Raw genomic sequence first — 22,972 nt, 5'->3', positions numbered from 1 at the left:
TGTAGCCAATCATTGTGCTCGGCTGCTTGTGCCATCTACCTTGGTGCAACGATACGCTCTGACGTGATGTCGCCAAAACCTGAGCAGCAGTGGGGACCAAGGCAGGTAAGTACCTGTTGGGATATTTTAGAGCATTAAGGATCCATTTTTGTGAAAGTGGTAAATCCCTTGAATTAGTCATTTTAAGACAACTCCTTGGAGCATAAATACATATAAACCAATGAAAAGATAAACTATGTTCAGTATTTTGTGCCAGGTTCATCTATCAGCATCAGAAACAGGTGTACAGTTGACTTTTCATTCCATGGGTGTGTGAGACTGTGGACTGACGGGGGAATACATCACTAACTCTAGGATGAAGCAGATACTTTCAGGCTGGGTTCAGACCACTGCATGAAAAACTCAGGCCGATAGCGGATGTGACCTTTTCTGTGTGCAACTCCATGAGATCATGTGAGAAACAGAAGCTCTCCAGCTCCATTGCTCGTGCAGACCACCATATAACTCAGAAGAGTGCTAGTTGTGGTTTTGATGGATGGCTCTTGTCCCCATTTTATTCTATAGGGTTTTGCACATGTTTGATTTTTTTCGTTGTAGTGAGCTTGTCGGTGGTGTGGATGGTACTTGTCCTTTCAACTATATGGGTCCATGGAAAAAATTGAATCGCACTTAGATGACATCTGAGTGCAGTCCTATTTTCACAGACTGTCATTATAGAGAAGGTGGAGTAACTTATTTTTTTTTTTTTACCTCTCCACTTCTGAGAAAATTGGATCAGAGTCTAATCACTGTGTTTAGCGTAATCTGACCAATTTTTCTCAGATGTAAAGAAAACGGTTGTCTCTGAACAGGTTTTTGCTATCCCATATGATAGCCGCATGATGTAGAATAATCTCCTGATACAACAATGATTTTATCAAAACTGCGGCAATCAGCCCAGTAAGGGACTGGGATCAGGGTCTCTGTCTCTACATTATTCTGCTCTCAGATTAGGGAGCAAAATCCCAGTGACAGATTACATCCTCTGCAAGCACACATGTAGTTGCAAATTGAAAGCATCTTCTTATTTTAGAATTGCTTGTACTTGTACACTGTATAGTTTAAGCAGGTTGCGGGATGCAGTGACGCAAAGGAAGTAGAGTAAGGGTTAACAAATTTAACAATTTAATTAACAGGGAAGATTAACTCCTCGCAGGGAGATAAAGGGTTAGATGGTGAAAAGCAGGTGCAAAACAATGACAGTCCAATTATCAAACTTATCGTGTCATTTATGTTGTAGGACCGGCAACAGCCGGGGTAATGTCCACAGATGAGGTCCCTTGAACGATGATCCGTCTTCTAGCGGCAGCGGGCGGTCTCGGGTTGATCTCTCTGAGCCTCCAGTCCATGAGCCTGTGCAGTCAAAGCAAAGAGGGCCGCAGCAATCCTGGGGTTAAACGTAGGGTGATGTGCACCTTGTGGCAAAAATGACCGCAAGCGACAATCCTTTACATGGCCCTCACTCTTCTGCACCTGCGCAGTATTAATTGTTTTACTGAGGCAGCACTCTCTACTCTCACTGTCCCTTCAGCGTTACCGGGAGCGGACACCTGCAGTACGTCGCAGCGCCGGCGCTCGGGAGCTCGCCCTGCTGCACTGCGTCAGACGGCGGGAAACTCTGTCTCCCTTCCCGTGGCTTGCGGTTTACCCGGGCCCCTCCTTCTGAGACTATTCTCCCATCTTCGGCTCATGCTGTCTATGTTATATGTGACAGCAGACATAGCCAGATGGGAGTAGTAGTCCTAAGTACAATCACCATGAGCTGTTCGTTGCATTGGGATGCCAGCACACATTCTCCGCCCGCACACTCTTCTCCTTCTGACATCATTTCCTTTGACAATTCGGCAGAGTTTTTGGTAGCAAAACCGCAGCAGATCCGCAAATCTTTCTACATCTTTTTTTGCTGCAGATTTGACTGACTCAATTGAAGTCAATGAGTCAAAAACGCTGCAGAAAAGCAAAAGGAATTGACATGCTGCAGAAAATAAAATGCTGCAAATACAGACGGAAACTTACGGATCATGTGCAAAACCCTTCAGGATTGTGATTGCATTACCTTGGTCAATATTCCATTGTGTTTTTGGAGCATTTCCGCGCGTAAAAAAAGCTGCAAAAACGCATCAAAAATGCATTGTGTGCGCATAGCCTAAGGCTGGGTTCACACGTAGCGGAATTCCCGCGGAAGTTACCGCAAGAATTCCGGAATTCCATTCCGGGGGAAAATCGCATTTTAAATTCCCGCGATTTTCCCACGGAAAAACTAGCGTAATTAGCTTTCAAAATGCTAGTGTTTTCCAAGTGATCTTGCTTGGAGAACTGATTGACAGGTATGTCACACTCGTCAAACATAGTGTTTGATGGGTGTGACCAATTTTTTACTATTGAGGCTGCCTATGCAGCATCAGTAGTAAAAAGATCTAATGTTAAAAATAATTTAAAAAAAATAAAAAATCGGGTTATATTCACCTTCCGACATCCCGCGCAGCGTCCCCAGGCCTCCGCAATGCGCCGGCAGGTCACATTCCCAGTGATGCATTGTGGCAATGACCTTTGATGACGTCGCAGTCTCGCGAGACCGCTACCGTATCGCGAGACAGCGACGTCAGCAAAGGTCATTATCGCAATGCATTACTGGGAACGGGAGCTGCCGCGTGTATCGCTGAAGCCTGGGGAAAAGGACATCGGAAGGTGAATATAACCCGATTTTTTTATTCTAATTCTATTTTTTACAGGGATATGGTACCCAGAGCCTGGAGGAGAATCTCCTCTCCTCCGGACCGTGGGTACCATCCGCAAATGTTCTGCTTACTTTTCGCATGGTGGGCACAGCCACATGCTGAAAGTAAGCAGAACAATGCAATCCTATGGGTGCAGAATCGCCGCGATTCCGCAAAATAATGAGCATGCTGCGGATTTTTCCGCAATGGAATTCCGCCGCGGGAAAATCGGCAGCATTAGCACAGCATTGCAGAATCCCATAGGATTGCATGGGATGCTGGTTTTTTGCGTTTTCGTGGCAAAATCGTGCGTTAAGAACCGCTGCGAAAACACGCGACGTGTGAACGCAGCCTAAGAGTTGAAGTCTCTTGCTTAATCTTTCAGGCAGAGAGTGAGTGTGAATTGTCCATATCACTAAACATCTGTGTTCGGATTTGGACTAATGGAGACATTGTTGCAACAGAGTTTGGCTTGGAGACACTTGTGACGTTTTGGGGCGGTCCTCTTTCTCAAGCATCTATCTGATGTTACAAGTGTGTGGACACACCAATCTCTGCTCAAATGGTTACAGGAATTAAAAATAGTTGCACTAAACATTTTGAGAAATGAAGAGCTTTGATAAAATGCATTAATATTTTTTTACGCGTTTTGTAGTAGGTGGAGATAGGCGAGACTGAGTAAAAAAAAAAAAAAACACCCAAAGGGATAAGATTTTCACTACGAGTTGCACACAAGTTATGCAACTTTTTAGCAATTTTTATCAGGAAATTGGCAAAATCTGCTTGTTGAACCAGGACCCAAGTCTTTTGTGCTTTGGTATGTTGTTCTTTTAGCAATATACAAGAATGTTCTACATCTAATTGGTTAGACCATAACATCCACATGTACTTATAAGTTTAGACTGGAGTAGCATTTATGTCATAAAAAAATGGCAGCAGATTTGACAAGTTTGTTACGCCCCTATAACGGTTCCTAACTGCTCAATCCATTTCAGAGGGTCTGATCCAGAGTGACGTGAAAATGCCAAAAGTCAAATTATATTTTACATATATGAAAACATGAATTTCTCTAGAGTAAAACATCAAATCGCAGATATTCAGGTATCATTTTATTCAGCTTCCTATGACCTACATGCCCGTATAGACAGCTTAGGAAGGCTGATCTCACTGACAGATTCTCTATAAACTATTCTATTATTTCTAAACACTGTTTTTCAGTGATCACTTTGTATCCCTGTTCATACTGCACCCACACACAAATGATACACCATTTGAAAGGCAAACTTGCCCCTTTCAGCAAGAAAATGGCCAAACAAACCACAAATCCATGATTTGATCACAAAATGCAGTTTAAACATTAATTTTCATAAACCTTCAGTAAGCAAAAATGCAGGTGGCACCACAGTACCCAAAAGCACACTACCACAAAGCTGCTTACAGAAATCACAAACGAATCCAAACATATGCCTTGGGGGCTTTCCAGCTTGCCGAACTGCTTGCCCAGCCTATTTAACCAAATTGGAGGATTGCACACTTCACTGCAGGTGAGGCACAAATGCAAACACATTTGTAAACATGCATTGCCTATTGAATTGCACACTTGCTCCGTTCATACTCCACCCACACAAACAAATGATACACCATTTGAAAGGTCAAATTACCTGTGGCAGCACACTACCCCAAAGTTCACTACCACAAAGCTGCTTACAGACATCACAAACAAATCCAAACATTTGCCTTGGGGTCTTTCCAGCTTGCCCAAGTGTTTGACCAGCCTATTTCAGGCGCATTTGAGGATTGCACACTTCACTGCAGGTGAGTCACATATGTAAACACATTTGTATACATGTACTGCTTTTTCGCTGATTACTTCGCCCCACACACACATGATACACCATTTGAAAGGTAAACTTGCTCCCTTCAGCAAGAAAATAGCCAAACATACCACACATTCACGATTTTATCACTAAATACAGTTTAAGCATTCATTTTCATAAGACTGCAGAAAGTCACAATGACCTGCAGGTGGCACCTCAATCGGAAAACATTTTTTGGCCTCTACTTATCAAACCAATTTATTGTATTACCAAGCTACATATATAAATACCTGTCTGTGTTCATCAGCTCATGAAATACATTTACATTTGACCAGCTTGCTTTTTCTGAAATTGCCTGCGCCCAAGACCAATGTGTGAAAATTTCGCATGGGCCATGCAAGTATATTTTATCAGACAAATTTGCTTCATTCTCCTCCTGGACTGATATTTCACTCTCAACTTACCTGTAAAATATGTATTCAATAAGCACAGATTTTCCAATGAGTGAGGAGGGAGATGAGGTGTTTTTAAATTCTATAGGGATGGGAGTAGAAGGAGCTAGCGGCAGATTCAGAAATTCTGCTGCAAATTCTCCTGCAATGACAGTTACAGTTCTTCATAGAGCATTATGGGCACCAACTGCTATCCACTATCTCACTAATAGAAAAATTTGTATTGACTGGAGACAGATCTTAGTTGTGGGTTGAGAATTTTGATAATGAATGCTCAGTCTAGGGAGAGAGAGAAGCAGATTTCTCTAATGGGATATATTACAAATGTTCTTGTTTTCACGTATACCATTGATTTATTAAATAAATGCTGTTTATTCTCTAAACATCTGATGTAGGCAAACATAAAAAGGCAACAAAAACAGAAAAGAGATGTGAACAGAGCATTACTGTGTCAACTCCAGACAATGGTGAAGTGAAAGTGGTGTTATAAGGAAGTTGTCTCTTCTTCTGGAGTTACCAGGCCAGTGTCGCTCCTTCATTGTGGTAAATGCTGAGCTTTCATTTCTTCTGATTTGTTCCATGGAATAAACCCTTCACTTCCACCCCTACATTCCATCCATTGTGTTAACTGCATTGATTAGTCTGAATTATGTTATATGTGTCCAAACGGCCAATAAATCTGTCATCTATTATCCAGAAGTCTTCAGAAGTTCATCTCTTTGACCAAACAAACGCATACAGATGGCTACTAAAGCCAGTTATCTGGCCAGGAAGCTGCACATGGTTTTCATATTCTTACAAAGGATACTATAAACATGAAGATCCTTTACATGGGTTTAAAAAGCAAATAAAGGAGCTTAAGGGGGTTTTACATAGCGATATCGCTAGCAATATCGCTAAAATGTCACTCATTTTGTGACGTAATAGCGATATTGCTAGCGATATCGCTATGTGTGATACTTACCTACAACCGGCTCCACCGCTGCTCATCGCTGATCGCGCGGCTCCATTTCTCGTCGTCTGCTTCCTGCTGTGTGAGATGAGCGACGATGGACGCGGGCGGGAGGACGTCTTCATCGCTGTGTGTGAAAGGTGAGTATCGTCCGCTGCGTCGCTGCTTTATCGCTGTGAGGTCTTCCTGTGTGGAAGCTCACTAGCGATCATTTAGCGATGCACCAGCGATCCTGACCGGGTCGGATCGCTGGTGCATCGCTAAATGTAAAAGGGCCTTTACACTCAACGGTTTATAGGATTATCTTTTCTTGGTAGTGGTTCAGCTATAGCGCACTAAGAGTAGTAGTGGTGCATAAATTGGCCAAAGACCCTTCTGCCACACTTTATATGGGCCGAAAATTCAGTATATGTATATGGACTTATATTCAGTATATGTTCCCAATCAATGGCCCATATAAACATGAGAGCAATCAGCGATGAATCAATCGGATCATTTTTAGGCCTAAAAATAATCACTTCACCAGCTCATCTGGTGATCAGGGAATGTGTTTCTTACAATATGTGACCCATATGGGGTCATTCGTTACTATACAACATGAGGAGGCCTGAAGCAAGCGCAGATGGACTTGTTAGCTCTCTGATTTGACGATTTGTGTTAGCATAAAATTGCCCCAGGTAAATCCACCTTAAAAGGAACCTGTCATGTTGAAAATGGTATCTGATCTTCAGGTAAAATGCTATATAGCAGGAGTAGCTGATCACATTGGTTTTTATTTTGTAGGAAAAATTTTGATATTTTCTTAATGGACATCTCTGTTAATTATATATACAGTGACTTGTGAAAGTATTCACCCTCATCCTTCTCCCCCTGGCTTTTTACCAAATTTGTTACATTACAACCTGTGCGTAAATATGTTTGTAATCCGATTTGTGTGTGATGCATCAGCAGTAAATAGTCTAAGTTGGTGAAGTGAGAAAAATATAGGCATAATTTATAATTTAAATTTATGGGCTCAAATAACTAAAAATTGGCATGTGCATATATATTCACCCTTTTTGCTATGACGCCCCTAAAAAAAATTCTGGTGTAGCAATTACTTTCATAAGTCACATGCTTAGATTGCACACAGGTGGACTTCCCCTTCACAAAGTGTCACAAGTGTCTTTCAGTATATACACCACTTTTCTGAAAGGCCACAGAGACTACATCACCATTAAGCAAGAGGCACCACTAATGAAACAACATGAAGACCAAGGAGATCTCCAAACATGTCAGGGACAAAGTTGTTGAGAAGTTCAAGTCAAGGTTATGTAAAAAAAAATCCCAATCTCTAAGGACCCCACCCCCACCCCTCGGAGCACCATCCAAATCATCAAATGGAAATAAGATTATATCGCAACAAACTTGCCAAAAGAGGGCTACCCACGAAAACAGCCCAGGCAAGAAGGGCATTAATCAGAGAGGCAGCACAGAGACCAAAGGAAACGCTGAAGGAGCTGCAGAGTTCCAAAGTAGAGACTGGACTATCTGTCCATATGACCACAACAAGCCTGAGGCTAAGTGCACACGTACCGGAACTCTCGCGGAAATTACCGCGAGAATTCCGGAATTCCAGTCCGCGGGAAAATCGCATTTTAAATTCCCGCGATTTTCCCACGGAAAAACTAGCATTTTGCAAGCGTAATTAGCTTGCAAAATGCTAGCATTCTCCAAGCGATCTGTAGCATCGCTTGGAGAACTGATTGACAGGTTGGTCACACTCGTCAAACATAGTGTTTGACAAGTGTGAGCGACTTTTTACTACTGAGGCCGCCTATGCGGCATCAATAGTAAAAGATAGAATGTAATTAAAAATAGTGTTATTCTTACCTTCCGACGTCCCGCGCAGGCGTTCCCAGTAATCCTTTGCGAAAATGCCCGCGATGACCGCGAGAACGGACGCCATCGCGGGCATTTTCGCAAAGGACTACTGGGAACGAGAGCGTGGAGAGAGGCGGGAAGGCTGCGTGGGACGTCGGAAGGTAAGAATAACAATATTTTTTATTTTAAATTCTATTTTTTACAGGGATATGGTACCCAAAGCCCGGAGGACAGTCTCCTCTCCTCCGGACCGTGGGTACCATCCGCAAATGTTCTGCTTACTTTCCGCATGGTGGGCACAGCCACATGCGGGAAGTAAGCGGAACAATGCATTCCTATGGGTGCGGGATCGCCGCGATTCCGCAAATTAATGAGCATGCTGCGGTTTTTACCGCGAAGCGATTCCGCCGCTGTAAAAACCGCAGCATTAGTACAGCGTTGCGGAATCCCATAGGAATGCATGAAATGCTTATTTTTCGCGGCAAAATCGCGCGGTTAAAACCGCCGCGGAAACGCGAAAAAAAACGCCACGTGTGAACTCAGCCTTACACTCCATAGATGTGGCCTTTATGGAAGAGTGGGCAGAAAAAAGCATTTATTTAAAAAATTGGAAAGCTCGTTTTGAGTTTGCCACAATATATGTGGGAGACTCTCCAAATGCATAGAGGAAGGTGCTGTGGTCAGATGAGACCAAAATTGAACTTTTTGGCCACCAAGGTAAACGCTATGTCTGGTGCCAAACCAACACGGCTCATCACTCCAAGAACACCATCCCCACAGTGAAACATGGGAAACATAGTGGTGACAAAATCATGCTGTGGAGATGGTTTTCGGCAGCAGGGACAGGGAAACACGTAAATGTTTTGGAGTGGCTTAAAGCCCAGACCTTAATCTAATTAAGAAAAAACAAATGTTCACAGTTGTAAGCATGTTCTTTACATGAAGTGATGCAAACACTCAAAAAAAAAAAATAGCGATCTTCCAGGTTGCTATGTAGCAAAACAAGAAAAATGCTAATGAGGTGGGTGAGGGTTTGAACATATACAGTGGCTTGTGAAAGTGAATCCAGTGGTTGACCATCTTCCCTGTATGGCTGTGCATGCAAAGATGGCTCTCACTGAGTAGGACTCTTATTCATACAAGCTCCAAGGAATATAATACAATTTAAATAGAATATTTTCCGACAAACCTTTAGTTCATTCTGATTAACTTCACTGTGTCTATACCATACTGTGCTCATGTACAATGTGACAGGTTCCCTTTAACACATGGTAGCTAGGAATCCTACATCTATATTTTCATCATCTTTGTGCCGGTGCTCTATATATCTATATATTTTGGGTTTCCATTTGTACATTTACCGTCGTTTGATTGTACTTTGCTTTTTGCTATTTGTACCTCGTGAGTGCTTTCACTCTGGTTTGCTAGCTTATCTTACATCTCCTGTCCGCTGCCACACATATGGATATAGTTATAATAAGAATTAGTAGCTGCTTGTCCCTTGCTATGCATCCACTTAGATTTCACCGCACTATAGACTGGCCTCATGTAAAATAAACCTCCGTTTTATAGCAGGTCTTCAGATTTCATACCCGCCCTGGTTTGGCATGCCTGCTCAACAAGTGTCCATGTGGTACAGCAAAGCTCCTACATTCTGATGTCCTGATTAAGAATTCCAGGCTCTACAATAATGTGCCTTTTTATTATGCCTCAGCATAATAGCAAGTCCTCGGCATGCTTTAAATCACTGATAGATTTATAGGGCAAAGGCCTCTTTTATAAAACATTCACAGCCGAATTCCTATGCTCCTGAATGCCACCATAGTTTGCTATTGCACTGCTATTTTTAATGTAACCTCCTTTTTAGGAAGTTTTTAACTATATAAAGCACTGGGTCAGTGATTGGAATTACCGTAATACTGGTTGTGTGTTTACCAGTATTCACTTTTTTATTTTTTATTATTGGAGTGCAAGGATTCTCAGTAGTAATGAGCGAGCATACTCGGTAATGCTCGGTACTCACTCGAGCATCGCGGTACTCGGCGAGCGCCGAGCATTTCCGGGATTATTCGGCAGGAGCTCGGGTCCCCACCCTGAATGTTTGGCGCTCTAAACTCAACATGCAGGGATTGTCTGCCACACACTGTAATGCCACAGTCATCTTGGTTGTGGCATTACAGTGATTGGCTGGCCACACAGCATCATCAGGTGTATAAGAGACCTGGTGCTGCCCTGCTTGTCAGTCGCGTCCGGAATCAGTTAGTGTAGAGAGAGAGCTGCTGCTGAGATAGGGTCAGATTTTGGGGTTTATAAGTTAGTGTGGGTATACCATAATAGAATGCACAAATGCAGCTAAATCAACAGTCCTTCTAAGGACTAATTACGGGGTATATGGATTGCAGTGCTAGGTAGGCAGTGAGTGTATATGCGTATATACATATCAGTACAAGGCATGCAGGGACTATATGTGGTATATAGATATCAGTAGCAGGCAGGCATTTTATGTGGCATATGTCATTGCATTGATCAAGAGGGTCCATTCCATTACTGTCTGCTGCTGCTTATTACATATATTGACCGTATATACCTAGCCCCAGGTCTCAGTGGGCAGGAATTTTTTTTTTTTGTCTCTTAATCCTGTTTATTTTATTCCAAAGCAATCCAGAGCCCCCTTTTTTCTCCATTTGGTTGTTGACACAGCAGAATACAGCCAGATCCTTTTCACAGTGCAGCATGAAAATCCAGCTATTTTAAACGGGTTTGCCCATCCCAGGAATCACATCTGATTGCGCAGAATTTTCTGACATTTTTGTGGTAGTGTTAAATTTTTTTGGAGTGTCTTACATAATTTCTTGACACTGTTTTGCTACCCAAAAAATACTTGATTACCAAAAAAAAAAAAATGTAGCTACAGGGCAGATATTTTACTCCGTGTTTTGTCTGCCACACGGATCGCATATCATTGCGCTCAAAATTATGCCTTTTCCGGCCTCCATAGATTTTTTTTTTTTTTGTTGTGTCTTAGCCTATTTGTTGACACAATTTAGCTGGGCTAAAATAAAAAAAAAATATAGGCCAGATGTTTGAAAGTGGGCTATCTCCGTTGGACGCCTGATCTGTCTATGGGCTACAAATTGTGGCATTTCAGGCCTCTATTCCACTGTATTTGCTGTCTGCTACCCTAGTTCTATACATAGAATAAAAAAAATACAGGCCACATATTGAACTGGGAAAGCATTTTTAATAGGCCATCCTCCACGTCTCTTCCGACACAACTACTAGATCACTAGGGTAATCGTGGTCCGTGATGCAACAGCCAACTTATTGGGTAAAAGGGTGTTTTTGATGCCTTTTTAAAAAAATATTTAGACAGTATGTTGATGTGTACTCCTCAGGGGGAAATGTTTGTCAGACCATACACCAATGTTTAATATGTAACAACAAAGCAAAGCCGGCTGATGGCTCTCTAAGAATGAGGGCCGACTTCTAGCCATTGAAGAATAGTAAAGGCCGCCTGATGGCCCTATAAAAATAGACTTTGTTACTTTCAGAGTCCCTCCTTCAAAAATGAAACGGGATGTGTCTGATGATGTGTCACATACCACATGGCAAAATAAGGTTGTAAACTGTTAAAATGACATTTCTCTGTGAATGCATTTGTCTTGGTTGAAAGCAATGGTATAGTTGAAAAAGGCATCAAAAACGCTACGTGTGAACATAGCTCAAGTGGTGGAGGCACATTTTTGTTTTGGGTTATTTATTTTGCCTTATATAAAAGTCATCACCCTGGAAAGGATGTTTCTTAGCATACTTCCCAGAAAAATCCATTTTGGTTTCATTTTTGTATGTTTTATTGTGCACCTGTAAAAATGGCGTAAGACTCGGACAACATTGTTCATGATGATGTTTCCATGACATTTGAGCAGTGTTTCCTTCATTTTCAGACGTTCTTGGACCCTAAAAGTTTTCCCATAGGCTTACGTTGTGCTCTCCGTGTACCCGAGTATTCCAACAACAAGCACCCGAGCATTTTAGTGCTCGCTCATCACTAATTCTCAGTTTATTTATGCCATTTAGTGGCTTTTTTTTCCTCCACTGGTGTTTATTTTCTTGTGGTTTTTTATTATTCTGTTTATGCAATAGCTAAAATACTGGCATACTGACAAACTTGTGAAGCACCTGCGCTGCAAATAACAATATACTGTATAGAGTTGTAGTACAAAGAATAAAGGATGGGTAGTGAAAGATAATGAGCCTGTGTTGTGGGTTGATTTCAGGCTGCTTCAATTCACATTAGAAAATCTAGTTGCAGTCACTGTAAAGCATGACTTCAATATAAGGCCTTGTTCACAAGGTGTTCATACACAGCTTACAGAGGTTCCTCCTGAATCCCCACGAGAATCGAATTCAGACAAACTCCAAACAGGGGCAAACACTGCTGTGACACGGATAATTCGTCTTTTTTCTTTTAAATGAAAGTGACAGAAGCGATTGTCAGTTGGAGAGCGCTGCAGTCAGTCGCTCGTGTCATTTACATCATCAGAACCCTCGCCATTGCAGCTAACGGATTGGGACTGCGTTGGATCTGTAAGGGCTCATAAGAGTTTTTTTTTTTTTTTTTTTTTACTTTTCTAGAAGGGAAAGACCCCTTCAAACTCTAGGCTACAACTCTACATTTTGTAGCTCTACTGATTTGATCTTAACTGTTTGTTAGCAGCTGCAGTCCACAAAATTACACCCAACTCAAGCCCCCGTCTCACATAGCGAGATTGCTGTTGCTTCACCGATTATGTGACGCAACAGCGATCTCGCTACGTGTGACACATAGCGGCGATCGGCCCCCTGCTGCGATGTCGCTGATCGTGCTCGAATGTCGTGGGCCATTTTTTGATCATTGGTGTCCCGCTGGCCAGCATGCATCACTGTGTTTAACAGGGGCAATTACGAACGACCTCAATACTACAGATCTGAGAGACAGGGTCCCAACAATCGTCGTATCGTTGCTGCGTTGCTGGTGAGATCTAACTGTTTGACATCTCACCAGCGACCACGCAGCGACACACCAGTGATCCCTACTAGGTCATATCGTTGTCGGGATCGCTGGTGCGTCGCCAAGTGTGATGGTACCCTTATGTAGTGCTTTGAATTACTGTTGTAGCTCGACAAAAAGTTTCAATGTAGACCTAGCCTAAAGAGGTAGTACCATAAACATTTATCACCTATCCAAAGAATAATTGGCACGTGTGCCTACAATGCAGTCTGGCTGGGGAGACCTCACCAATCCCCACAATGGGGGTCCCAGTGTGTGAGTGGAACAGTAGTGTATGGTTCTAGCTTTCAGTAGGGGGCACATGGCTCAGGAAGAGACTCCTTGTTCTAGAACATGTAAACATTGATGAAGCACAGCCCCGATCTTCTTTAACCCCTTCCTGACATCCGACGTACTATCCCGTCCACGGTACCCGGGCCCGTATGACCGTGGACGGGATTGTACGTCTACCGTGATCAGCGGCGCCCACGTGGTGAGCGCCGCTGATCGCGGCCGGGTGTCAGCTGATTATCACAGCTGACACCCGGCACAATGTGTCAGGGGAGGTCACGGACCGCCCCCGACACGTTAACCCCTTGCACACCGCGATCAAACATGATCGCGGTGTACCGGGAGTTAAAGGGAAGCATCGGCAGGGAGGGGACTCCCTTCGTGCTTCCCTGAGCCCCCCACGGCAGCGCAATGTGCAGCGCTGCTGCGTGGGACTCCTTTCCTCCAGGCCCCCGGATCCAAGATGGCGACGGGGGCCTTCGGGGGCCTGGAGGAAGCTGGCTTCCTCCGGGGCCTTCGGGGGCCTGGAGGAAGCTGGCTTCCTCAGTGCCTGCAAAGCGCAGGCATGAGGAAGCCTTGTGCACTGCCTGTGACAGATTGCTGATCTGTCACAGTGATCTGTGATGTGACAGATCAGCGATCTGTCACAGGACAGTGATGTCCCACCTGGGACTATGTAATAAGGTAAAAAAAAAATTTAAAAAAAGTGTAAAAATTTAAAAAAATCGCCAAATTAGTAAAAAAAAAAAAATATTCCCCAATAAATTCATTTTTTGAAAATAATAAAAAAAAAACAATAAAAGTACACATATTAGGTATCGCCGTGTCCGTAACGACCTGCCCTATAAAACTGTCCCATTAGTTAACCCCTTTAGCGAACCCCTTAAAAAATAGAAATAAAAAATAATGATTTATTATCATACCGCCAAACAAAAAGTGTAATAACGCGCGATCAAAAAGACGCATATAAATATCCATGGTGCCGCTGAAAACGTCATCTTGTTCCGCAAAAAACGAGCCACCACACAGCATCATCAGCGAAAAAATAAAAAAGTTATAGCTCGCAGAATAAAGCAATGCAAAAATAATTATTTTTTATATAAAATAGTTTTCATGGCATAAAACCGACAAAACATAAAAAAACGACCTAAATGAGGTATCGCTGTAACCGTACTGACCCAAAGAATAAAACCGCTTTATCAATTTTAACGCACGCGGAACGGTGTAAACGCACCCCCCCAAAAGAAATTCATGAAACGCTGGTTTTTGTTCATTCTGCGTCCCAAAAATCGGAATAAAAAGCGATCAAAAAATGTCACGTGCCCGAAAATGGTACCAATAAAAACGTCAACTCGTCCCGCAAAAAATAAGACCTCACATGACTCGGTGGGTCAAAATACGGAAAAATTATAGCTCTCAATATGTGGTGATGCAAAAACTATTTTTACAATAAAAAGCGTCTTTTAGCGTGCGACAGCCGCCAAACATAAAAACCGCCATTAATAGTAAATCAAACCCCCCGTTATCACCCCCTTAGTTAGGGAAAAATAATAAAATAAAAAAAAATGTATTTATTTCCATTAGGGTTAGGGCTGAGATTAGGGTTAGGGGTGTGTTGGGGTTCGGGTTGGAGTTAGAATTGGGGGTTTCCACTGTTTGGGCACATCAGGGGCTCTCCAAATGCAACATTGCGTCTGATCTCAATTTCAGCCAATTCTGAGTTGAAAAAGTCAAATGGTGCTCCTTCCCTTCCAAGCTCTGCCATGCGCCCAAACAGTGTTTTACCCCCACATGTAGGGTATCAGCCTACTCAGGACAAATTGCAAAACAATTTTTGGGGTCCAATTTCTCCTGTTACCCTTAGGAAAATAAAAAATTGGGGGCAAAAATATCATTTTTGTGGAAAAAAAATGATTTTTTTATTTTCACGTCCGAGCGTTCTAAACTTCTGTGAAGCACTTGGGGGTTCAAAGTGCTCACCACACATCTAGATAAGTTCCGTGAGGAGGTCTAGTGTCCAAAATGGGGTCACTTGTGGGGAGTTTCAATAGTTTAGGTACATCAGGGGCTCTCCAAACGCACATGACACCCGCAGACCATTCCATCAAAGTCTGCATTCCAAAACGTCACTGCTTCCCTTCCGAGCCCCGACGTGTGTCCATACAGTAGTTTTCTCCCACATATGGGGTGTCAGCGTACTCATGACAAATTGGACAACAACTTTTGGGGTCCAATTTCTCCTGTTACCCTTGGGAAAATGAAAAAATTGGGGACTAATTGATCATGTTTGTGGAAAAAATACGATTTTTTTATTTTCATGCCCTGGCATTATAAACTTCTGTGAAGCCCTTGGGGGTTCAAAGTGCTCACCTCACATCTAGATAAGTTCCTTAGGGGGTCTAGTTTTCAAAATGGGGTCATTTGTGGGTGTTTCCACTGTTTAGGTACATTAGGGGCTCTCCAAAGGCAACATGACACCCGCAGACCATTCCATCAAAGTCTGCATTCCAAAACGTCACTGCTTCCCTTCCGAGCCCTGACGTGTGTCCATACAGTAGTTTTCTCCCACATATGGGGTGTCAGCGTACTCAGGACAAATTGCACAACAACTTTTGGGGTTCAATTTCTCCTGTTACCCTTGGGAAAAAAAAAAAAAATGGTGACTAAAAGATCATGTTTGTGGAAAAAATACGAATTTTTTATTTTCACGCCCGGGCGTTATAAACTTCTGTGAAGCACTGGGGGGTTCAAAGTGCTCACCACACATCTAGATAAGTTCCTTATGGGGTCTAGTTTCCAAAATGGTGTTATTTGTGGGGGGTTTCCACTGTTTAGGTACATCAGGGGTTTTCCAATCGCGACATGGTGTCCGATCTCAATTCCAGCCAAAAACGTCAAATGGCGCTGCTTCCCTTCCGAGCTCTGCCATGCGCCCAAATAGTGGTTTACCCCCACATGTGGGGTATCGGCGTACTCAGGACAAATTGCACAATAACTTTTAGGGTGCTGTTACCCTTGGAAAAATAAGAATTGAGGATGAAAAGATCATTTTTGTGGAAAAAATGATTTTTTAATTGTACCGCTGTACGTTATAAACTTCTGTAAAGCCCTTGTGGGTTCAAAGTTCTCACCACATATCTAGATAAGTTCCTTGGGGGGTCTAGTTTCCAAAATGGGGTCACTTGTAGGGGGTTTCCACTGTTTAGGTACATCAGGGACTCTCCAAACGTGACATGGCGTCCGATCTGAATTCCAGCCAATTTTGCATTGAAAAAGTCAAACGGCGCTCCTTCCATTCTGAGCTCTGCCATGCGCCGAAACAGTCGTTCCCCCCCCCCCCCACAAATCAGGTATCAGCGTACTCAGGACAAATTGCACAATAACTTTTGCAATCCAATTTCTCCTGTTACCCTTGGTAAAATAAGAAAAATTGAACCTGAAGTATTTTTTTTGGGAAAAAAAGTTAGATGTTCTTTTCTTTTTAAATATTCAAAAAAATTCCTGTGACGCACCTAATGGGTTAATAAACTTCTTGAATGTGGTTTTGAGCACCTTAAGGGGTGCAGTTTTTAGAATGGTGTCACTTTTGGGTATTTTCTATCATATAGACCCCTCAAAGTGGCTTCAAATGTGATGTGGTCCCTAAAAATAAAATGGTGTTGTAAAAATGAGAAATCGCTGGTCAACTTTTAACCCTTATAACTTCCTAACAAAAAAAAATTTTGGTTCCAAAATTGTGCTGATGTAAAGTAAACATGTGGGAAATGTTAGTTATCAAGTTTTTTGTGTGCCGTATCTCTGTGATTTAAGGGCATAAAAATTCAAAGTTGGAAAATTGCGAAATTTTTGCCAAATTTCCGTTTTTTTCACAAACGCAAGTTATTTGAATGAAATTTTACCACTAACATGAAGTACAATATGTCACGAGAAAACAATGTCAGAATCACCGGGATCCATGGAAGCGTTCCAGAGTTATGACCTCATAAATGTACAGTGGTCAGAATTGTAAAAATTGGCCCGGTCATGAACGTGCAAACCACCCTTGGGGGTGAAGGGGTTAAAGCCCTCGCCATCTTTTACTATAACTATTTCTCTTTTACTAAAAGGGAGGAGATGCATTTGTGATTGAAGCGGAAAATTAAAGGACAAGTGTCAGGGAGTGCACTCGCAGTATATAGTAATGAGTCTAAGGGATATGTTTATTGCCGGATGTGCTGTATTACCTAGGGTGCAGCTGAGACTCATGTCATGAAACGTGTATATGACAATGAAACAGGACCGGAGAGTCGCTCCCACATTGTATGTCTTGTGATATGGAAATAGTGACTACTGATCACAAATTGAACTTTACCAATAAATTTGTTATATAGTGTCAAAGTATGTCTATGAAAAATAAGACATGTCCCATGGTCATGATCTGAACAAACATCTGAGGATTGCTGGAGAACGTATCTTGCAAGTACAGTCCATGTTAATTTGCATTTAACTACAGGGTGGGCCATTTATATGGATACACCTGGGTGGGCCATTTATAAAGTTGGATCCAAAATGGCCGCCATGGTCACCACCCATCTTGAAAAGTTTCCCCCTCCCATATACTAATGTGCCACAAACAGGAAGTTGATATCACCAACCATTGCCATTTAATATCCATATACATGGCCCACCCAGGTGTATCCATATAAATGGCCCACCCTGTATATTTGTAGAATCTCAGAGAAGTAAATTAAATGGGTTTTCCTGGACTTTAACCTTGATGGCCTATACTCAGGATAAGTCATCAATTTTTCATTCGTGGCTTTGCAACGGCAGAGCTCCGTCGACTGTATGTTGGCCGTGGCCGGGTACTGGACATCCACCCCCTATTGATTTAGAATAGTTGGCAGATGTGCATACCCAGTAGTGGCCACTATACAGTCAATGGAGCTGTACTGTGCAGCTCCGTAACTGAGCAGTTCCGGCTGCCGTTGACAACAAGAACAGCTGATTGGAAGGGATGCTAGGTATTGCACCCTCACCGATGAGACATAAAAAGTTTGGGAAGCATACTCTGTGCCCCCCTGGTGCGTGGTTTCTCTATGTGTAAATTATTTTATTTTTACTCCCTTATATAGCGCCATTAACTCCACAGCGCTTTACAGACATTATTGGCACTGTCCCCATTGGGGCTCACAATCTAAATTCCCTATCAGTATGCCTTTGAAATGTGGGAGAAAACTGGAGTACCTGGAGGAAACCCACACAAACACGGGGAGAACATACAAACTCCTTGCAGATGTTGTCCTTGGTCGGATTTGAACCTAGGACCCCAGTGCTGAAAGGCTGCAGTACTAACCACTGAGCCACTCACCGTGCTGCCCATCCTTGGAATAAGTTATCAGGCAGAGGGGCTTCCTCACATGACTACGACCCCCTCAACAAACTCTCATTATAGGCTGCAAATTTAAACAAAGTCAGAACGGCACTGCACTGTTTAGTGGCCACTCCTGGGTACTGCAGCTCAGCTCTTATTCGCTTGATTCACTATATAATGTGCAGTGCTGTGAATACTGTTTACATCTGGCCACTGCTGGAGCTAATAACAGCTGATGAGTGGTGGTGTAGGACCCCACCTATTTGACATTGATGACATATCATTAGGATTGGTCATTAATATGTAAGTAATGGACAACCCCATAAATGTGAATCAAGCAAGTAATATTATAGTCATTAGAAAACGTCTGCAAAGTCTTCACTAATAAACCTAATAGACTGGAAATCTTACAATTGAAAAGGTATATCCCGTGCACTGCTGAGTGTCGCATGTAGACTTGGCACAACCCTTCACTCGGTTGTAAAAACGGCGAGCAATCCAAGAATCCAAGGCAATCAGGTATTATCCTTCAAAAGAGTTTTATTGGCACAAGTGTAGACATTAAAAAATATATATGTGACGTTCGGTCACACAGGGCCTTTTTCAAGCCAAAAACATGGTGTATATACACACGTGGTCAAAATTGTTGCGCCCCTCGTTAAATTACAGAAAAACCCACAATGGTGAGAGGAATAACTTGAATCTGACAAAAGTAATAATAAATGAAAAATCTATGAATAGTAAAAAATTAAAGTCAGACATTGCTTTTCAACCATGCTTCCACAGAATTAAAAAAAAAAAAAATAACTCATGAAATAGGACTGGACAGAAATGATGGTACCCTTAACCTAATATTTTGTTGCACAACCTTTTGAGGCAATCACTGCAATTAAAGGATTCCTGTAACTGTCAATGAGACTTCTGCTCCTCTCGACAGGTATTTTGGCCCACTCCTCAAGAGCAACCTGCTCCCGTTGTCTCATGTTTGAAGGTTGCCTTTTCCAGATGGCATGTTTCAGCTCTTTCCAAACATGTTCAATAGGATTTAGGTCAGGGCTCATAGAAGGTCACTTCAGGATAGTCCAATGTTTTCCTCCTAGCCATTCTTGGGTGTTTTTAGCTGTCTGTTTTGGATAATTAACCTGTTGCAAAGCCCATGACCTGCAACTGAGATCAAGCTTTCTGACACTGGGCAGCACATTTCTCTCTAGAATCTCTTGATTGTCTTGAGATTTCATTGTATCCTGCACAGATTCTAGACACCCTGTGCCAGATGCAGCAAGGCAGCCCCAGAACATAACAAAACCTCCTCCATGTTTCACAGTAGGGACAGTGTTCTTTTCTTGATATGCTTCATTTTTCTGCCTGTGAACATAGAGCTGATGAGCCTTGCCAAAAAGTTCCATTTTTGTCTCATCTGTTCATAGCACGTTCTCCCTGAAGCTTTGTGGCTTGTCAACAAGTAGTTTGGCAAATTCAAATCTAGCTTTTCTTATGATTTTTTTTCAACAATGGTGTTCTCCTTGGTCATCTCCCATGAAGTTCACTTTGGCTCATGCAACGACAGATGGTGCGATCTAACACTGATGTTCCTTGAGCTTGAAGTTCACTTTTAATCTATACCAGAAAGGAAAACAGATGGCACTCACTGGTTAAAATCTTCTTTATTCAGATACTTTAAAACAACGGCATAGGGAGGATGGGAGCAGGAGTGGAAATGACGACAGCCGTTTTGCACTGCAGTAGCGCTTCTACTGGTCACACAGGAGAGTGGGACTGGACTCACCTCTTAACAGAGGGAGATAACCAAACCCCACCTCCGGTGCCTAAACACATGTGCAGCAATGCCGTTGTTTTATAGTATCTGAATAAAGAAGATTTTAACCGGTGAGTGCCATCCGTTTTCCTTTCTGGTATAGCCACTGTGATTAATTGCTTTGGAGTGGCACCCTGGTTTCTGGAGCACTTCTTACAATACGCATACTTGCAGTTTCAGTTTACACAACTTTTTGTGCTGTGAATAAGCTTCCCGGCTGTGCGGATTAACTTTGTTGGGTTCACTTTTAATCTGTTTAGAAGTTTTTCTGGGTTCTTTTGTTAACCTTCGTATTATCCGTCTCTTTGATTTGTCATCAAATTTCCTCCTGTGGCCACGTCCAGGAAGGTTGGCTACAGTCCCATGGAGCTTAAATTTCTGAATAATTTGTGCAACTGTAGTCACAGGAACATCAAGCTGCTTGGAGATGGTCTTAAGGCTATGTGCCCACGTAGCATTTCTTAAGCAGAATATTCCTAAGCGGAAACGCACACCCTCTTCCCGGGAAAACGCATGGTTTTTTAAGCGTTTGTCAAGCGTTTTAGCCCATAAAATTGATAGTATGCGGAATTGCACACGATTCTGCAATATTAATGAACATGCTGCGTTTTTTACCGCTAAGCGATTCCGCAGCGGTACCAAATCCACCATTGGAACAACATGTGCGGAATCAATTATGATTGAATGGAATGCTTTTCTTAAGCGTTTCCGAGACAGAATCGCGCGTTTAAAAACGCAGCGGAAACACTTAAAAAACGCTACGTGGGCACACAGCCTAAAACTTTTACCTTTAACATGTTTGTCTATAATTTTCTAATTTCCTGAGACAACTTTTTCCTTCGCTTCCTCTGGTCCATGTTGAGTGTGATACACACCATGTCACCAAACAGCACATTGAGTATCTGTAGACCTCTATACAGGCCCACTCACTGATTCCAAAATTGATTATGCTAATTAGTGGACACACCGTGATTTAACATGTCCCTTTTGTCACATTATTTTCAGGGTACCATCATTTTTGTCCAGGCCCATTTCATGAGTTTTTGTTTTTGTTTTATTCTGTGGAAGCATGGTTGAAAAGCAATGTATGACTTTTATTTGTTTATTTTTGTAGATTTATTTATTATTACTTTTGTCACATTCAAGTTATTTCTGTGACCATTGTGGGGTTTTCTGTCATTAAATGAGGGGTACCAACAATTTTGACCACGTGTGTATAGACATGACACAAAACAAATGCTTTTTATAGTGAATCAGTTGTGGACCACTCCTTCTAGTTCCTCCTACTGGCCCAACCTCCGTAACCATAGACAAAACACAAGTTAAAAAGCAAGTGTTGAAATAGCTATTTACATATTAAAATGTCAACTTGACCCACTCCACATCTTTCCTTTTCTTCTCTGCCCATGGATACTGACAACTGGTGATGCAGTGCTTATCTTTTTCTCATTGGGCAGATCAGCTCTGTTTTTTTAAAGGGTGGATCCTGTGTAACCATGCCCCTTTTCTAGTTAGGTGATTTTCTACTGTGATTGGCCAGGATGTCCTGATGTGTTTGTCACAGGTTAACAGCGACAGAGAGGAGCCAGAAGACTGCAGAGTCTGATTCCTCCTGCGCTGATTAGAAGCACTTCACCTTTATATTAAAGGATACAGGTTTCTCTCAGTAGTGCAGGGGTTAATCTGCTCAGGTGAGAGCTCTTGGAAGCTTTCCTGCATTAAGGCTCTCAGCTGTTCAATGTTATCTACTCCCATCTGGTATATAATCTGGGCCCTGGTTAGCACTCATTGCCAGACCAAGCTTATGCTGCATGCTTTGGAGATGATGGTTTGTGGTTGTTGTTTAAGAAGGCATTTGTGGAATTTACAAGTGCTTCTCACTACATTAGAATATCATCAAAAAGTTAATTTATTTCAGTTCTTCAATACAAAAAGTGAAACGCATATGTTATATAGAGTCATTACAAACAAAGTGATCTATTTCAAGTGTTTATTTCTGTTAATGTTGATGAATATGGCTTACAGCCAGTAAAAACCCAAAAGTCATTATCTCAGTAAATTAGAATACTTTAACACCAGCTTGAAAAATTATTTTAAAATTTGAAATGTTGGCCTACTGAAATGTATGTTAAGTAAATGCACTCAATACTTGGTCAGGGCTCTATTTGCTTCAATTACTGCATCAATGCGGCGTGGCATAGAGGTGATGTGGCACTGCTGAGGTGTTATGGAAGCCCAGGTGGCTTTGATAGCAGCCTTCAGCTCGTCTGCATTGTTGGGTCTGGTGTCTCTCAACTTCCTCTTGACAATACCCCATAGATTCTCTATGGGGTTAAGGTCAGGCGAGTTTGCTGGCCAATCATGAACAGTGATACTATTGTTTGTAAACCAGGTATTGCTACTTTTAACAGTGTGGACAGGTGCCAAGTCCTGCTGGAGAATTAAATTTCCATCTCCAAAAAGCTTGTCGGCAGAGGGAAGCATGAAGTGCTCTACAATTTCCTTAAAATGGCTGCGCTGACTTTGGTCTTGATAAAACACAGTGGACCTACACCAGCAGATGACATAGAATCATAGAATTGTAGAGTTGGAAGGGACCTCCTGGGCCATCTGGTCCAACCCTCTGCTCAAAGCAGGATTCGC

The 22,972-nt window shown here is 42.3% G+C and overlaps 1 protein-coding gene across 4 annotated transcripts in view; it reads left to right on the top strand.

Moving 5' to 3' along the window:
- The window catches only part of SHROOM1 (shroom family member 1), a 122,437-nt gene that overhangs the window by 1,411 nt on the left and 98,054 nt on the right, over positions 1-22,972 (top strand). The window contains exon 1 of one of the 4 annotated variants that reach the window (XM_073559072.1): positions 336-453. The exons of the other annotated variants lie outside the window; for them this stretch is intronic. The gene's annotated coding sequence lies outside the window, so the exon portion shown is untranslated. Of the gene's footprint in view, positions 1-335; positions 454-22,972 lie in introns of those variants that run through there. 4 annotated transcript variants of the gene reach the window in all.

This window comes from Dendrobates tinctorius, unplaced genomic scaffold (assembly GCF_039654945.1).
Source record: "Dendrobates tinctorius isolate UK_male_01 unplaced genomic scaffold, ASM3965494v1 ptg000001l, whole genome shotgun sequence".
NCBI classification, from domain to species: Eukaryota; Metazoa; Chordata; class Amphibia; order Anura; family Dendrobatidae; genus Dendrobates; species Dendrobates tinctorius.
The sequence above is the reverse complement of the archived record's forward strand: the minus strand, read 5'-3'. Positions and strand labels throughout refer to the sequence as shown.